General features: G+C 34.8%; 1 long non-coding RNA gene and 1 pseudogene across 1 annotated transcript in view; both read left to right on the plus strand.

Annotated features, from left to right (window-relative positions):
* The window catches only part of LOC112927577 (uncharacterized), a 525,080-nt gene that overhangs the window by 291,243 nt on the left and 216,554 nt on the right, over window positions 1-17,283 (plus strand). The window lies entirely within an intron of this gene.
* LOC112927599 (arf-GAP with GTPase, ANK repeat and PH domain-containing protein 1 pseudogene) lies at window positions 2,441-16,187 on the plus strand (annotated as a pseudogene).

Consider the following 17,283-nt stretch of genomic DNA (forward strand, 5'->3'; position numbering starts at 1 on the left):
ATTTTTTGTCAGGATATTCATAGTTTTTTATTATATAGTTAATCCTCTTTTTCCTAAATAAAATATGGAGACCCACGCATAATAAAAATAAGCCAGCAGGGTTTAAGTAATTCTAGACTCTTCCTTTTCTACTTAAAAATTTTTAAGTCATTTTTACCACTCTAATATTAATATATTTTTTAAAAAGCACAGACTTTCCATCAAAGGGACAAACCTGGAGTTCTTCTTACTAGAATTTTTTGGCTTCTAAATAACTCTCTGTCTTCTTGAATAATGGGATTATTTGATGCATCCTCCCCTCAAATCTCATTTTGAAGGTGAGCCTCACTTGTTTACTCTAGCCAATGCTGCAGATAGCTATTTCTGGCTTTGTTACTGCTATTGTTGTTTTTACTTGGCTTTTATTTTCCATGTGTAATAACAGTGTTAATATAAAATGTCTGTATCATGCTTACTATGTGTCTGTCTCTGTTTTAATCAATTATATTTACTCATTCACACTCCAGAACATTCTTATCATACAGATACTCTTAACATCCCTATTTTTAGCTAAGGGAGTTAGGCACAGAGAGGATAATAATTTGCCTAAGATCACACAGTAAGTGGTGGATCTGAGATCAAGACCCAGGTAGCATTCCTCTAGAATCTGTTCTTCTTCTCATTATGGTAATTTGAAGTTTCAAAATCCTCAATTAAGACATGAATCAGCATGTAGTAATTTACTCACAGGTGCAAAAGGGAAGCATAGTTGCAATCAGAACTGTCTCCCCGAATTAGGAGTACAGGGTCACTGTGACTAGAACGTATCTTCTTCCTCAAAACCGAGTTTTAATTCCAGGGTCTACCATGCTGTGGCTTTCCTAATTTAGCAAACCGAAGTGACAAAAGATGGATGAAGAGAGTCATTGTTTGGATTTAGCAAAAACTGCTTCAATTTTTTTTATCATATTAGGTACCTAGTGATTTTGAAAAGTAGAGTGTTTATTTCAAATAAAAGAAACTATCAAGAGATTTTAAAAAGACAGCCAAGAGCACAGATACTGTTACTATATAAAAATGATGCATTTTAGATCTGAGGTACTCTCAGTTGGGGACTAAATAATTCAAGGACTTCTCTTTTTAGTGTTTAATGCATGTTTCTGCCAATTTACTAAGCAGAGATAAGCAACTCTTTATTTGCATATGATTATTTGGGGTTAACATTTCAACTAAAATTGAGGTATTAAAATTTAGCTCATCCAAAATGACAGTCTGAAGTCAGGTTTTTGTTATCAAAATGCTTGTGGAAAGCCTCAGGGATGGAAAAGAATGTCTAATATTTATATTTTATAATGTCTAGTATTTTGCTTTGTTTTTTTTTTCCTTTTACCTGCAAATAATTTTTTGTCTTCAAAATAATTAATGAAAAATATTGAGTGGTGACCTTCTTCAGACTGGGGATTGAATAATAGCATAGAAAGAGAGTAGGTTCAACTTAAGTCGGATGTAAATCAAAGAACAAGCCTATTTGAACTCACACTTACTCTTTAAACTAAATTGGCTTTGTAAGGGGTAGTAGTTTGTTCTCCCTCTTCATGGATGTACTAGCTTGGTGTTACAAGATGAACGTAAAAGTTTCCAAAATTTCGTCCCTTTCTACAATGCTATGTTGTCTCTTCTTTGCTAGTTCAGTTTTACTTGTCCTTTAAATTTTTGTTTCATGTAACATCCCTAACATCCCTACCAAGACTTTCTTGATCTGTTTTGTCACTTTTCTCCAAGCTTACAAAACACCCTGACAGCCCTATCATTGTATTTATCTCATTGACTTGGAATCGTCCGCTGACCAATATACTCTCATATACTTGCATCTTAGGTCTTCAAGAATGAAGGTTAAGTCTCATTTATCTTTGTAACACAATGTTTAGTATGGCATGGACATTCTATAAATGTTGAAATAAGTTTGAAAGCTACATTGGTACTGTTAGTCATGTAGCAGTGGTCAAAATCAAGTTGTACTTCTTTTTAGACTTTATTTTATTCAACAAATTGTTTATTACTTACCAGACTTTTTAGAACATGATGGAACTTGTTTAGCCTGGTTCCCTGGTGTGAAATTCAGAGCTTGTGCAATTTAAGCATATCTTTGCAAATATAAGCTATTTGCATAAGTTTATGTAACAAATGACAAATGGCCTTGGATGATAAAAATGAAAAACTCAATTCAATCATTTCTTTTAATATAGGCATTAAATAAAGCTTCTAAAAGATTGAGATGTACACATGTATGGTAAGACTTGTATTATATGGGTGTATGTGCATAATGCATGTAAATATTTATAAAATACATCGATACACAACTTTAATAGAGTGGAGTAAAGAAGTCATTAATCTTATAAAATATTGTATGATATACTCACTTGTTTTCTTTTTAATGCATAGGAGTTACATCCAAACAGACATGGACTTGAATTCTGAGTCTGTAACTCATGAGCTATGTAACTTTGGACAAGGTATTGAAATTGTCTTATCCTCAATATTCCTTATGTGGTACTAGTAAATACGTATCTTGCAAATTCTGATGAAGATCACTTGAGATATTGTATTTAAAATGTTTACCATAATTTCTGCCATCTAGCAGGTGGCAAATAAATGATGGTCTTGTTTTTGTGGTGGTTGTCCTAGCATAAAAACAAGTGCTTTCAGTAATTCTTATTTTCTTCCTTGACTTCAGTTTCCTCATCTGTCCAATGGCAGTTCCACTCTTTACCTTGTTTGTGGTTATGGAAGTCAAATGTCTCTGAAGGTACTTTCTAAATGAATAGTGTTGCACAAAATAAACTCACAGCTAAACAAATTTTGTTTTTATTTTGAAGAGTGGGATACTGGCCTGACACAAAGTAAAATGTTACTGAACTGCAGTCCTATATATTACAGAACAACCCCTCTCAATTTCCTGCTTGACTTATTTTTCATTTTCTACTATCTGGTCACCAGGACTCCTTTAGTTTCTTTGCTTCTTACTGTGCGGGAGACCTAATCAGTATGGAAACAGTCACTACCGCTTAATTGAAGGAAGACATTGTCTATTTTTCTGATTGTGTACAAAACCCTAGGCTCTGTTTTATCAGTTTAAACAAGTTTGCTACATGAGTGCATCCTCAAAAATGCCAATAGGTGCTTTTGGGCTTTAAAAAAAATTAGGTCTAAGTGAATTTTCATTTATTCCCATTAAACATTCTTTCCAAGTCTGCCTGTATCCCTTTTTGTCATATTTCTAATGTTTCAGTCAAACTTGGTTTGATCCTTAAAACCTTTCTCAAATTCATTCTTCTTTCTAGTATTGGTATTTACGTAGTCACACTAAGCCTGAGCATTTCAGCTTGACAAAATTCTGCCCTGAAAAACTACAACCCTAGTTATTTTTGAGAGCTTTTCTTGGAATTTAATAGCACAATTTAGTATCCTTTAAAGGTTTGTTGAAAACATTATATAGCAAAAAGCCAATCGATGTTATATTTGTACTGGTTTCTGAGCAAGAAAATTCTCAGAAACTTAAAAATAGCTGTAAAATTATTTGTTAGTATTGCCCCTCCAGAAGATTCAAGATACCATAGCAGTTTTTATGTTTTCAAATGTCTCCCTTTTCTACATATTTCTACATGGGGTATAAAATCTACAAGATCTTGACTTTACTTCTTTGACTATTATTAGATAGTCCCCTTTCGAATTGCCAGATGATGCTCTTATGCCCTACTGTTCAATAGTAGGCCTTCACTGTCAAAATTTTACACCTTCCCGAGGTACTAAGTCCAAAGTGGACCATAGAGATTACTAAGAATGAATTCCAAGCAGTTTAGCAAAAATTAACAAAAGACCTCTTAGTGTTGGATCGGCCATGGTTAAAAGCATGACGTTTCTTGTTATTTTAAAAATTAGTTCAAAATCTTGTGTTAGGTTTTAAAAGCTGGATGACCTTGTGCAAATTACTTCTCAGAGTTTCTGTAAAACAAGAATAGTAGTGTCCATTGTATGATGAAGTTTTGAAATTAAATAAGAAAATGTAGCACTACTATAATTTTTATGATTATCGTTTGCCATTAAAACAAAAACAGAGATAAAACACAGTGAAGAAGTGAGATTCTTCTATGTTCCTGAGTAGTTTTAAAATATAGCATTTTCCACATGGCATTTGAATTAAGGGTACTTTTAACTTCAAGTAACAGGAATCCCATTATGGCTTATACGAACAGGGTTTACTTAAGTATTTATTTTCACAAAACAGTCCAGAGATGGACAATTATTGTTCTGGGTTTAGAAACTTTATGATATCTGAATTAACATCTCTGAAAAATCTCTTATATTTTACCTCATGGTTGCAAGAATGTTGCTGTAATGCCAGCAATTACATAGATGCAAAAATCCTTAACAGAATATTAACAAGATGAATCAAGTAATATATAAGAAGGATAAAACATCATAACTAAGTGATTTGTTTCCAGCAAGGTTTTCATATGATGTACATGTATAATGATAACCAATGTAAGCAACCGTATTAAAAATGTTTTTGAAATGTTAAAAAAATTGAAAGAATCATGTTAACAGATGTAGGAAAAGCATTTGATGAACTTAAATATCCAGCAAACCAGGAGATAAAAGAGAACTTCCTCAATTAAATAAATGACATCTCTGATAATCTACAGCTGACATCATACTTAATAATAAAACATTGAATGCTATCCCCCTAACACTGTGAATAAGGCAAGGATGTTCATTCTTACAATTCCTGATAAACATTGTAATGGAGGTCCTAGCTCTACAATAATGGAAAAAAAAAGATATAAAGGTGTATAGATTGGAAAGGAAAAAATAAACAGTCACTTTTTACAGATTATAAAATTTTTTGTGTAGAAAGTCCTAAGAAGTCAACAAAAAAACTGCTAAAATAAATGAATTTACAAAGATCACAGAATCAAAACCATACAAAAAATCAGTTGGATTTCTGTGTACTAGTAATGAACAGTTGGAAAAATAACACCATTTATAATAGCATCAAAACAAAATACTCAGAGACAAACTTTACAAAATGTGTTTTTATGCAAGAAAGTGAAAATATGAAAAAATATATCACACAAAGACTATCATATTCATAATAGTTTCAAACTAGAAACATTCCAAATGTTCATCAACAGATGAATAGGTATACAAATTATGACATATCCAAACAATGTAATGTTATCTAGCAAGGAAAAGCAATGGGCTACTGGTACACTCAGCACTATGAGTAAATCTCATAGACAGTATGCTAAATAAAAGAAGTCATACACAATAGAGCACACACTGTATGGCTGGATCATTATTTATAGGAAGTAGATCAGTCATTGTTTGGGATGAGGCACATGGAGAGTATTGATTGTAAAGTAGTACAAGAAAACTTATGAGGATGACAGAAATGTTCTATATTTTGATTGTGGTCATATTTGTCAAAATTCATGGAAAAGTTGACATAATGTGGGTACATTTTTTTCCATGTGTAGATTATACCTTAAAAAAACTGATTTATAAAAAAAGAAATGTTAACTTCCAAGTCACAATTATTCATGGAAAATGTTCTAAGCAGAAAGAGTGGGGTGGGGATGCACCCTTGGCTAGAAATGATACAACTGTCCTCAGAAGGTAGGGAGTTAATATTGGTGCCTACATGGTAATCAGAACCTGTTGAGTCGCTTCAGGGAAGAAAACACTGAGCAGCAAAATTCTAAAGTGAATGAAAATATGTCCAATTTACAATCAAATAAAAATGCTGTGGGCATAAAGCCAAAGAATATTCTTAGATTAGACTTTGTTTAGCACTCTAAATTTAACCAGCTAGAATTCTTTAAGTACATTTCTATTCAACATTTTGAAGTGAAGTATTTACATTTTATTTGAGAAACTATACTTCCTCTGAAAGACAGAAGAAGGTCCAATTTTCTTTGTAATAAAGAATGGGGTGGTTTATTATAGGTTTAATATATAATGAGCACAAACTGCAACCATCTCCCCTCCCATACACACACACACACACACACACACACACACACATACACACACAGAGGGCAAATTTGAGTCAAGACTGGTGAAGAGCTAGAGGATATAAGTTGAGCTGTACTTATGGAAGTGATATTGCTGACTTCTACCTTGTGAATAGAGATATGTGTAAATAAAATCAACAGAAGAAAGAGCTTTATGATACGCGATAGAATATTAAAATTGTTGATCATGAACAAATATATATGATGTGGGAAATTTCCCAATAGTACATTATTTTGCAATACATCTTTGATTTTAATAAGCATGAAAGGTTCTTTTATTATTTTTTTCTATTTTCCAAAAACAAATCTTTCTTCCAAATAAGTGAAATGTATATTTAAAAAACATAAACTTCCCCATTTACTATCTCAATGCTCATTCTGTTGTGTGGATTGGTTCATAAATTATCCAGACAATGAAATTTTTTTTCACTGTACCATTTGACATAACAATTAAAGCAGAATATTGAACTGGTTTTAAAAAATTTGAGGAAGCAGTTTATTTTCTTTATCAAGAGATGTTGTTCCCTTTAGGGAATTGAAAATATATCCAAGATACTAATTTCCTCATAAAGAGATTTGGAGGGATTATTTTTCCCATAGAGCCAATATTCCAATTAATTCATCCAAAGAAGGATATTTCTCAAATTGAGCCAAACTCAAAGCACCAGAGTATGATGTCATGAATTTTAAAGAGGAAACCTCTCTGCCAGATACTTGACGTTCCAGTGCACACATTCCGTGATTCACAATTAGGTTGATTGACTGCATGATTTGTCGAATAGTCTTTCTGCTAGGTAAACATCTCTCAACACTGAAACCTTGCTGATTCTTTTCTCAAAAATCTATTTAGGACAACATTTAATAAAATTCTTCTTTAGAACATCCCGTCTTTTAAAAAATGTTCCTAAATAGTCCTTGCCTCAAAGAGTGTTGAGAAATGAGACATCTGAAAAGACAAAATGAAAGCTAGATAATGCAGAAAACCTTACTTGCTTCTTATGCTTATAAACACTTGCATTAACATGGATCTGATATTTGGTTGTGTAGTTTCCAGTAATTCAGCCAGACTGATTATTGTTCTGAGTTTGTCTCTTCAGTGTAGAAGCCTCTGTATGGACAACCATGAAGCACTACACCATCACATTTCACTGACTGAAGAGGAGCAAGAAACTATACAACTAAATGAGAAGGATAGCAATAATTTAAAAAAATGAGAAGAAAGGTATCTTGCTTCATCTATTAAGTATTTCCCCACTTTATTTTCCAGACAGAAGTTGAAATATGAAGCTATGTGGCTCAAATTTTGGCACCTGGGGACACTAAGTGACATTGTACCTAGGGGAAAAAACTCAAGTAATATTAATACAGAGAGAACTAAAATAATTTATTTCTAAAACAAGAATGAACAGTATAAATAAGGAGTTTATGAGACATGTTTTCAAGAGTCTTTCTTTTTTCACAAGACAAAAGCATAATCCACGTTTATTCACGAATACTCAGAAATGGAAGATGTCCTGTACTAGAATGTACTGAAGTGAGAAATACATATTGCTGCTGGTTCTCAAAACATATTTCATGGAAAGCAACCAACTAACAGAGCTTCCAGCCTGAAGGGAGGTTTATACGGCTATATAGCCTGCCTAAATATTGCTATGCTTATAGATGGTGTGTATGACTTGTTTTGAAGTTGCCAGTTTAGAAACACTCGGGGTGACAGAAGGCATCTCTTCAGTGATCTATTTGTACTTTAAGATAATGTGCTGAATTTTAAAGAAATTGTAAGAGAGAAGGGAACTGCTATTAGGAATTGACCGTGGGCAATTATTGGTCTGGGTATATTACGTAGTTTAACAGACTAAAAAGGCAATGTGTAGATATTAATGAGACTTGTATTTGGGGTATAAAAAGTGACTCACCCTCCTTCATGAGGACAGGTTATAACTGGAAGAAGTCATTATTGAACAAACTGCATGTTTTAAAGAATGATTGCATGTAAATATGGTGATAATTATACATGGAGATGTTTGGTTTGGAGAACATGTTTAAGATTACAATCCTAATAACAACTTCACAAGTTTTGCAGTTATTTTGACCTTTATATCATCAATGTAAGGGACAAATGGTAGCCCAGATGCCAAGAACATTGAAAGAACTCTAAGAATTTATCAACCAGAACTATATGCATGAGTACACAACTGAATGAGTCAAATAATTAACCAATATCTCCCTGGTTTTCTCTATCTGGGTAGTACAGAGGACTATTTAATAGTGTTAAACAGAGAATGTCTTGGGTTAAGATGATTTCCACAAAGGTTGGTAAGAGGCACTTTTTATACCAGACTTAACCAAAAAAATAAATCTCTCCCAACAAGAGCCAGAGTGGTATAAAACATCTCCCATAAGAGTGAAATACCTCATAGAACATTCAAACAGAAAAAGAATGGAAAATTAGGGCAATACACAAACAGAGAGATACCTTGAGCAAGAGAGTCTGGAATTTTACAAAGTTTTTAGAAGCATAGAGGACTTCCTAAGTTATTTATAATTAAGAATTGACTTCAGTTACAGAAAGTGCTATATGGAGGATTTGCTTCTTTATAGTTAAATGTGAATTAATTTCATATGGGGAGAATGAAAATTGTCTCATGTTAAGGAGCTTTACATGAGAAAGTGTTCATGTGCATACACACAGAGAGACAATATTAGACAGCTTTTTTGTGGTCATGTATAACCTCTAAATGTCAGTGGCTTCAGATAGTATTTACTTTTCATTGGCAAGTGTGTAAATTGGCTGCAACTCTATTTGGTCACAATTACCTCTATTCTATATGCCCTCCAGTTCTTGAACACAGGATGGCAGAGTAGTTTCTATTCAGAGTACGTTGTTCTCATAGCATAGGGCAGGAATGCAAGAAACACAAACAAAAAATTAAAATAAAATGTTAAAGAATGCAATCTCATTTAAAGCTTATGTTTGAATACGGTATGTATAATGTCTGCCCATTTTCCATCCCACGGAAAGTTGCATGGCCAGTCCTGAAAATGAAGTAGGGAAGTATCCTCCACCTGCTTTGAAGCATAGCCAACTAGCAACTCATGTGGTAAAGAACATGGATATTCCTTCCTTCTTTCTTTCCTTTTTTCTTTTCTTTTCTTTTCTTTTCTTTTCTTTTTTTCTTTCTTTTCTTTCTTTCTTCTTTTTCTTTTTATAGAGGATTAAGCAAAGGGTTGGAGAATTTTAACAATCTGCCACAGATACATATCCTGTATGTATGTTAACTCTCAAAGTATATACTTCTCATTACAACTTGTGGTTTTATTCAAAATAATGTATTTGTTTTTCTTATAATCCCAAATTAAAGAACTTGTCAAATATTTAGCTATCCATACTAGGACTTTGTTGAATATAATAAATTGTCATGTTTAAACTAGGTAGATTGGAGCTATTTGATAAGATTGCCTTAAGAAATTCTGAGTATAACAGACTATGTTTAAGAGTTTTTAAAAAGGGAATTAAAAGTATGTTTAACAAACTCTTATAGCAACAAACTATGAATACTGCTCAAAATTTTTTTATTATTTTACTTTATTTTTTTAAAATATTTTAATTATTCAGGAGAGATACAGAGACATTGGCAGAGACAGAGGCAGAAGGAGAAGCAGGCTCCCTGCAGGGGGCCTGATGTGGGACTTAATCCCAGGATCCCAGGATCACGCCCTGAGGCAAAGGCAGGCAATCAACCAACCACTTAGTCACTAGGTGCCCCTCAAAATTTGTTTTAATACAAACAATAGCATACTGTTATAGAATTCATCCATCTCAATTCTAGGAATTTTACACAAATGCCTTTCCATAGGCCTGATTTTATTTTATTAACTTTTACTAACTCTTTAAACTTAGAGAATAAGCAGGATGTGAGAGCCAAACTGGAAAACTTGGAGGTCAAAGACATTATTAAGATAACAGATATGTGCTGAAAGGGCAAAATTAAAACAAAAACAAATAATAAGACACAAATTCAATTTTTTTACTACCTCACTGTTGAAACCCACACACAGCAACTTCAAGGGCAAAGCTAAGTTTCTATATTAAGAAAGACAATTTTATTTCTCTGAAATTTCTATTTTTCCTGGATCAGGGATAGGCCCTTTGGTGGCAATATCAGTCCTTTCATGACTTGTGAGCATGAATATCCTTTGTACTGTCTGGCCTCTCTTGACACTTTGAGAGCAATGTGGAGTCTTAGAGCCACAGTCATGGAGCCAACAACGAAGCAGTTTGAAGGAGGAGGCGGGGGCAGAAAATTAACAGCTTTGTAGAGAGTCAAGTTGATATGTGAAATACACTGTGACTTCTGATAGAGACCATAAAATGCTGAGATTCACAAATTATATATTGACTGTAAAGTGTGAAGATAAATATAGAATATTTGCCTAATAAGCTGTTTTTATGTCTTCCATCTGGTTGCATTTGAAAAATATTACATCAAAAATATATTTAAGAATGTAAACCAATCAAAGCAAAGGCATATGAGGTGGCTTTTTTTTTCCCCCTGCAGATCTGGGCTTTCATCTGGTATCTTTTTCCTTCAAGCTTGAATAAATTATTTTATCATGTTTTGTACTACAGGCCCACTAGAAATGTATTATCTCAGTTTTTGTCTCTCTGAAAAAAATTCTTTATTTTGCTTTCACTTTGAAAAATCGTTTTTGCCAGGGTGGAATTATATCCAGTCATTTTTTTTTCTTTCTGCTCCTTAAAAAATTATTGTTTCATAGTCTTTTGGCTTTAATTTTGTTGCCACTGTGCACAAGCATGTCTCTTCCCATTCTAACTTTAGAAACTTTTCCTCTTTATCTTTGATTTTTCAGCATTTTGATAAGTGGCTATCTGTGATTTCATTGTTTAGTCCTATTTATCTTGTCTGAGGTTCATGGCATTTTGGTCCGTGGTTTTATTTATTTATTTGTTGACAACATTGGGAAATTCCCAGGCATTATCTCTTCAAATATTTCTTTTTTTTTTTCCTTCAAATATTTCTTTTGCTTTATTACCTTTCTCCTCCTCTTCAGGAACTATCTATCTATATACATACGTTTAGAACTAAGAGACTTGTTTTTCTGCTCTCAGATATGGTGTTTTTTGGCCTAAGTTTTCCTTCTTGAAAATTAGGTTGAATTAGATGACTGTTTTTAAAATTCTTGATTTTTAGTACATTATGTTTAAACTTAAATTTTAATTCAGGCATTTTGTGTGGGGACACAGTCAGCGCAGGTCTATCTGATTAGCTCCTTCCCTGAAAGGGTAAGTTTTTCCTGGTTGCTAATCAAAGGTTGGAAAATAGAGGAGACAGACTCAAGGTATAAACCACTTATCTTGTCACTTACTTTTGAATGCAAATTGTAGATAAAATTAGTTAGCCAAGGAAATGGGGAAATGAAGAAGAATTTAAAGCATAGCATAAGATTGACAAGCTTACTCATGGATACTCTGTGAAATGGATAATTGACCCTTAGACTTTGCATAGTAGCTTATAAGTAGACAGCTGTCTGCATTCCAAAGAGTGGAGAAAGAAAATTATACATGAACTTTCAGAATTTTCATTGCTTAACACACAGTGAGTATGTATAGATAAAACAGCTGAATGAATTAGTTATGTGTCCTAAATAAAGTAAAAATCATGGAAAGAACCTAAATAGCTAGGTTTGTTTTTGCTTTCATCTACTCCTTGACTAAATTAATTTCTAGGCTTAGCCGAATCTCTACAGGTGCTGCTAATTTTTGGAGTAAGCTCTAAGATGGCCCAGTGGTCTACCTCCTGGCATTCACAGCCCTGTATAATCTATCATGAGTGTGGGCTGAACTCAGTAACTTGCTTTAAATATCCTATTAAATGCAGCCAAAGTGATGGCATATAATTGCTGATTTAGATTACAAAATGATTGTGGTTTCCTCTTGGCTAGTCTTTCTTGCTTTCTCTTGCATACTTCACTCTGGGAAAAGCTGATTGCCATGTGGTAAGATAGCCCTGTAAGGAGGCCCATGTGAATACACATGCAAACAAGTCTTCTGAGGTCTCTGAATAGTCACACAAGTGAGTGTTAAAGTGGTACTTCTGCCAACTTCCTTATGAGTGAGCTTGGAAGCAGATCCTGCCCTAGTTGACCCTTGAAATTGCCTCAGCCAACATTTTGATCACAGCTTTCATGAAGGTCCTGAGCCAGAACCATATAGCCAGGCCCACCACCAGATTCTTGACCCCTAAAATATGTGAGATAATAAATGTTTGTTGTTTTCAGATGGAAAATTTGAGAATATTTTTTAATATGGCAATAGATACTATAATCTTCAATAATGATGATTCTTTGTATTATTTGTCTTTTTATAGTTAGTGCATGTCTGGCATCAAGGGATTTGCATAGTGGCTCTATGTTATTGTCACACTTCATAGTAAAAGAATTGAGATTTGGAATATTGTTCAAGGTTTCAAAGGTAGAATAAGTTGAATCAACATGTGGCTTTATACCTTCTGACTCTAAATGTAATGCTTTTGCAGCAATGACCCTGTTCTTCACTGTTCTCTTCACTAAATGCTGACAGAAAGGGGACAGCATTGAATCTAATTAATGACTTTGCTGAATGTAATATTAACCGGTTAGATCCTGGGTTAAGAGGTTATGTCATATATGAAAGTGAAATCTAGAGTTGAATCCCTAAATTCCTTGGGAAATATGGGAGCCCTTTGATTTTGTTAAATTAGCTCTTTCTTCTCTATTTCAACAAGTTATGTGACCCCATTTCAAAGAACTGCAGTTTTCCTTATCAGTATTAAAATAGCTGTCTGCATGAAGGTGACATTTTGTGCTGTCTCTGTGGGTTCCTCTGGCCATTGACTTCCATCGTAATGTCCCCAGTGCTTTTCATCTCTTCATTCTAATTGCTATACTTTTGGATGCTGGCCCTGATTGGGACAGGCAGTTGAAATGGCATGTACTGGGTGATTGACACAGCCTGTATAAATACCTATTCTCTTAAGCCCACACCATGTCACAGGCTGTCAGAGCCAGTCTACTGCCAGGGCCTTTTCAAAATCATAATTAAAGCATGATGCCCATAGTCAATTATAAGTTCATAAATTAGCCTCTATGAAAAAAAAATCTATTCTCAGGACTCTACATATGAGTTGAACACTCTTTTCCCCTCCCTTTGCTTTTGAATAGAGTTGGTATTTAAGTCCGTGGTTTCTGGATAAAATTGTTATTTGAATTCATATTTGAGTAGCTATAAATCCTTCTAGGGTGTCAAGTATTCTGCTTTGTCCTTAGTAAAGAATGTTGATGGATGGACAGCTACTTTATATAAAGATTAGGAGGCTTATATAGCTTATACAAGTTTTACTTGGTATGGAGGATGAATAGAAATCAGATATGGCAGATAAATTTGTGAACAATTCTGAAATTCTCAGGATGTATCATGATTACTGGATCATAAGTCAATGAAAATAAGGGCATATTTCTAAATGCAAAGTCATCATACACAAGTCAAATTGATTGCAAGATGGCTTAATTTTAAGGATTTCTAATTAAAGAGAAATTTCTAGAAGGTCTTGTGGTTCGTATTTATTTTCCTCCTCCCTGTTATTTCTCGTACTCTTTCTTCCTTTGTGATGTAGCATTAACTAACTTGATTTGTAACATTGGTAATCTCACTACTTGTTTATAACGTTGGTAGTCTCAATACTCCAAGATTGTGAAAGCTAAAAGTTATATAAGTAATAGACTTGCTGCAGAACTCTAGAAAGGGCTCAGTAAGTAGGAGTTGTTATTATTATTATTATTATTATTATTAAAGATTTTATTTATTTATTCATGAATGACACAAAAAAGAGGCAGAGACAGGCCAAGAGAGAAACAGGCTCCCTGTGGAGAGCCTGATAGGACTTGTCTCAGGACCCTGGAATCAACCTGAGCCAAAGGCAGACACTCAACCACTGAACCACCCAGTAGAAGTTATTGCTCACTTTTTAAGAACACCAAACCTCTCTCAGAACCTCTATTGTATCTCAGAACCTCTATTATGCATCAAAAACTGTGGTTGAATTCAGTGGGTTACAGAAAATTTTAAATTAAAGACAGAACTACTATGTTGGAGCCATATATCCAATATTCTGGGTATTTATCAAAAAAATTGAAATCAAGATTCAGAAGAGATATTAGCACTACTGTGTTCATTGTAGCATTATTCAGAAGAGCCAAGATATGGAAACAACCAAAATGTCCACTGACCATGAATGGATAAAGGAAATGCAGTGTATACATACAATGGAATACTATTGAGTCTTAAAGAAAAGTAAATCCTGCCATATGTAACAACATAGTTGAATCTTGAGGGCATGATGCTAAGTAAAATAGGCTAGTCACAGAAGGACAAATGTTGCATGATTCCACTTATATGAAGCATTTAAAATAGTCAAACTCATAGAAACAGTAGAAAAGCATTTGCGAGAGGAGAAAAGGAGTGATATAAAATTCCAGTTGTACAAGAATAAATTCTAAAGATGTGCTGTACAACTTTGTGCCTATATTAACAATACTGTACTGTGCACTTAAAAATTTGTTAGAAGAGTACATATGAAATAACTATACAATAAAATAACTGTTACAGCTACATAATTATTATTTTAATATTTACCTCCAAAATTGAACTTCCTGATATCCCACCAAAATATGATTATTCTAAAAAATACAATTTTTTTCCACTTAAAAATATATTCTATTCAAAATGTATAAACATTTTATTCATTTTACTTTCATTTTTTAAAAAATCTACTTACATTCTTTACTCTTTTCAATGGACTTGTAACATTCACATATTTACCTTTCAATAGTTGGTGACCAAAGACTATTAGGGGAAATAATTCCATTGTCACTAAGAAGTTTCAAAGATGCTTTGTCCACATATTTTTGAATAGACGCTTACTTTAGGAGTTTCAATGTCTAAACATTTATCCATAGGCAAAATTATTTCTGAATTAGATGCCAAATGCTTATCTTGATCAAGAGAGATGACATCCAGCTTCAAAAGGTCCACTAAGTCAAATTCACCTTTATTGGCATTTGTGTTATGAAAATAAACAGGGTTAAGTGTTGCATTAGCAGCCTGGAGGGTCTTCACAGGAACTTCTCTTGAGAAGAAAGGCCTGGAAAGCCGGGTGGACAGCATCAGGAGTGATCGAGCCATCCCAATTAATCAGGGCATGCTGTTGAAGTGAAGTGGCAAATTGCTGAACAAGGAGTGGAAAAAAATACGTGACCCTGTGCAACAACGGCATGCTGACCCTCCACCCAAGTTTACATGATTACCTGCAGAATGTTCATGGTAAAGAGATTGATCTGAGAACCACTGTGAAAGTCCCAGGGAAGAGGCCAACCTGAGCCACGTCAGTTTGCGCGCCCATCTCCAGCCCTAAAACCAATGGCCTGTCCAAGGACATGAGCAGTTTACACATTTCACCAAATTCAGAACAAGAAGAAAACATTGAGTTTATCATTGTGTCCCTCACTGGCCAGACATGGCACTTTGAAGCCACCATATATGAAGAGCAGGATGCGTGGGTCCAAGCCATGGAGAGCCTGATCCTAGCCAGCTTACAGTCCTGTGAGAGCAGCAAGAATAAGGCCCAGCTGACCAGCCAGAGCAAGGCCATGGCTCTGCAGTCGATACGAGACATTCACAGGAATTCCCACTGTGTGGACTGCGAGACCCAGAATCCTAACTGGGCCAGTTTGAACTTGGGAGCCCTCATGTGCATCAAGTGCTCAGGGATCCAAGAACCTTGGCACCCACCTTTCTTGAGTCCTGTCGCTGGACCTTGACGACTGGCCATCGAGCTTATCAAGGTGATGTCATCCATTGGGACTGAGCTGGCCAACAGCGTCTGGGAAGAGAGCAGCCAGGGGCAGACAAAGCCCTCCCTGGACTCCACAAGAGACATTTCAAAGTCTTCCTTTCTCACAAGTGAAGTGACCGCAGCTCTTCTTGGGTCACATTCACTGTCCTCAAGAGCTGTGCTGAGCTGCAGCACTCTCCAAGGCTATGGTGAGGACGATGCTGTGTCATGGCGTTTCCACTGAAGATGAACACCTTTGAGGATTGAATGCTTCTTTGTGCCTTTTGTCATTCTCTCGGGGAGTTTCATTTTTAATTAATATTCAACAAATATTCACTAAGCACTTTATCATAGAAAAGAAGTGATAAATGGTGATTATTGCCCTACAGTGATTGGTGAATGTTCTCAGGGCCATAGGTGAGGGTGCCAGGACTCTGGAGAACTCACTGCATGGTGGGCATTCTTACAACCACTGTGCTCCAGGAAAGTGTCACTGGAAAAACAGCATCTGAGCTGTACTTTAAAATGTGGGGTGGGGGCATCCGAGTGGGCTTCATCTCAGGTCTTGATCCCAGGGTCCTGGGAAGAAGCCCCGAGTCAGGCTTCCTGCTCAGCAGGCTTCCTGCTTCTCCCTCTGCCTCTCCTTCAGCCTTTGACCCAGCTTATGCACATGCACATGCTCTCTCTCTTGCTCTTGGTCACTCACAATCTCAAATAAAATCTTTGTAAAAAATTTTTTTAAATGTGTTATTTATTTTTAATAAAACATCTAGGAATAACCCTTGAAGACAAATTTAAGAGTTAAAAGAATTTTGATCAGAATTGTCTGGTAGTTTGGTGAAATTTTTTATTCACCTCCATATATGAAATTAGACTTATAATGTTTTTTTTTTTTTTCCAGTAAACACCTTTTAGATTGATTATAACAGTAGAATGTCTTTCTAGGGTGGTTGATTTATGCAGTTAACATTTATGAAGAACTCACTCAGTGGAGCACCCAATTTAGATAGATACTGAGGATTTTTAGAAAAGGTACCATTTCCTGTACACTGACTATGCCTAAAGTGTTACCCATTATTAAGTAATCCTGCAAGACAGATGTTACTATTACCATTTAACAGGTGATAAAATAGAGGAAGAGGGAGTTGTAGTAACTTGCCTAAGGTCATGTATCTGGCAAGCAAAATAAGTAGAATATCAATGTGGGTGACTTTTACTTCAAAACCCACTTCCTCCTATGTTTTGCTGTCCTCCTGGAGCTCCTTTCCCTACAACTGAAAGGCTTTCTGTCTTTGTATAGGGTTGGGTTCCTGAGCCTGAGACAAGGATTTGGGTACACA

Source organism: Vulpes vulpes, chromosome 12 (assembly GCF_048418805.1).
Source record: "Vulpes vulpes isolate BD-2025 chromosome 12, VulVul3, whole genome shotgun sequence".
In the NCBI taxonomy this organism is placed as follows: domain Eukaryota; kingdom Metazoa; phylum Chordata; class Mammalia; order Carnivora; family Canidae; genus Vulpes; species Vulpes vulpes.